The sequence below is a fragment of the Triticum dicoccoides genome, chromosome 4A (genome assembly GCF_002162155.2).
Source record: "Triticum dicoccoides isolate Atlit2015 ecotype Zavitan chromosome 4A, WEW_v2.0, whole genome shotgun sequence".
Lineage (NCBI taxonomy): Eukaryota > Viridiplantae > Streptophyta > Magnoliopsida > Poales > Poaceae > Triticum > Triticum dicoccoides.
The window spans coordinates 720299424-720301595 of record NC_041386.1 but is presented as its reverse complement, the minus strand read 5'-3'; the positions used below and the strand labels follow the sequence as shown (position 1 = coordinate 720301595).

Here is a 2172-nt window from a genome sequence, read left to right as displayed (position 1 = left end):
CCGGAGACACCAGCGGGTCCCGGTATGAGGTCTGCATGCAGCAGCTGCCCCTGTCTTTTTTTTACGGCTGCTCTTCCACTGATTTCTAAACAATCAAATTGTATGTTTGTTCAGAAAAATTGTAGAGCATATTGACAGACACACTAATCATAGTTTTTTTTAGGGGAAAATATGTGATGTCGAACACAGTAATTACAATTTTTGTATGGTAATTATATATGCATACAATTGGCATATATATCGAGCACAAATTATGGATGGAAAATACTGCTCCTCCAAAAATAAAACTATGAAAGTTTCGGGTAGTGCCACGAGGTTTTTTGCTGACAAACTGTAATTTGCAAACTGAAACCGATGAAAATGGCATAGTTAATGACATATAGCTGCTGCATTATTTCTTCGACATAGATTTGCACAACATGGATAACAACATACACCCTCATTCTTTGTACACCAACAAGGAAAAAAATAAAGTGGCCGCAACAAATGGATAGTAGTAAATTATCTCTAAAAGCAGAGAGAGTACTAGTAAACGAAGTGAATTTGTATTCAGAAAAAAATGCACGTCTCCAGATAAGGTTGATCCATTCTATGGTATTCCCCAGGAGCCGATTGTCATCTGGGCCGGCAGTTGCCACTCTTAAACTCCTTCTGGTATCTTGAAATGACGCTGTAGCGTGCTTCACGGCCTCCATTATATGCACTACGGAGCCTCCAATCCAAAGAGCAATTCACTCTGACATTTGTTTGCAGCGTATGAACATCAGGTGTATCTCAGCTTCAATTTGTGGCATATAGAGGCCACAACCAGTAGACTTGAAACTCTGGCATGATTGCGGCATAACAACATCTGCATCTTATTTTAGTAGCAGCATCCGGTGTGGTGTAGTCCATTGCGTCGTTCATGTCTTCTCCCCAGCTGAAATGCACATGCAGAGCATGCATGAGTTTCTTTCAGCAGCAAATGTATTATGTGTTATTTGCAAGCTGAAAAGAACATCAGATGCTCACCAAGTTATCAGGATGATCACCCATGCTTCAGAGGTGCTTGGACTGTCGAGCCATCACGAACTAGCTCTCTCCTGGATCAGAAAAGGATCCAATAAATTCCAACTTCACTCGGCATTATCTTTGTCCTTGGCGGCACAGGATGTACTTCAGGTGGATACACTCCCTGCTCAAACCTCATCTAGCAGAATTGCTTCATTGCCTCCTGGGTTTCAACATTTCTGAAATTTTAAAATGATATCATGCTGACACTGAACACTGAAACAGGTGCTATTTTCTTTATCAAACTAACATGATGTTCTTTTTTCACATGATAACTACCAAAAAAAAAGGAGTTGATTTTTGTTGAACTGACCAGATATCAGGATGATCACTTCATGGTTTACGATTCAGAGGGGAGCACGGGGGGAAGTAGGAGCGGCTTCGTCGATTGATTATCAAGCATCATCGTCGTCGGAGTTGCAGGAACGGAAATCATCGCCGTCGACGTCCCCTTCAACATGGTCTTGGCTACTGCAACAACAACAAAGGGAGAGCATCAAATCATGTTCAGTTGTGCTAGGTACTGCTGCTGAATGGAAGAGAAATTAGGTACTGACCTGTGTCTCCCCATCTCCACGACAACCACCTGTGAGGAGGAGCTCTCCATCACGTCGTCCGCTTGTACCGCGGCGGTAGTGGATCCTTGGGCGACGTCACCCAGGTCATGCTCGCTCAAGTCATGCCCGAGCCGCAGAACGGGATGGTTGGGGTGTGTGTCTAATTCACCTTGCAGCATAACAAGCCTTGCTACTTTACTATTCCTCCAACAAAGTGAAATCTCCCTGAGACTTGGAAGGTGCTTGATACCAGTAATCCCCGCTTCCAAGCTGCAGTCTCTGATTTCTATGTTTTTCAACTGGGACGAGGCACCCTCCTCGAATACCAACTCTTTCAGTTGCCTCAGGCCGTAAATATCAAGTTTCCTTAGGCTTGGGAATGTTCTTCCTCTCAAGACCAGACTCTCCCCATCATAAGACCCCCAATGAAGACCAAGGAGCATGAGATTGGGCAGTGCGCCTAGTATTTTCATGCCTTTATCTCCATCCGTCAGACTGCTCGACTGCAAGTAAATCTTCACCAAGTGTACCAGACCGCCAAACCAGTCAGGCAGCTCCTCGAGTT

The 2172-nt window shown here is 44.2% G+C and overlaps 1 pseudogene; it reads right to left on the bottom strand.

The window, feature by feature from the left end:
• Positions 1-529: 529 nt before the first annotated feature.
• Positions 530-2172, bottom strand: part of LOC119284239 — a 6005-nt pseudogene continuing 4362 nt past the window's right edge.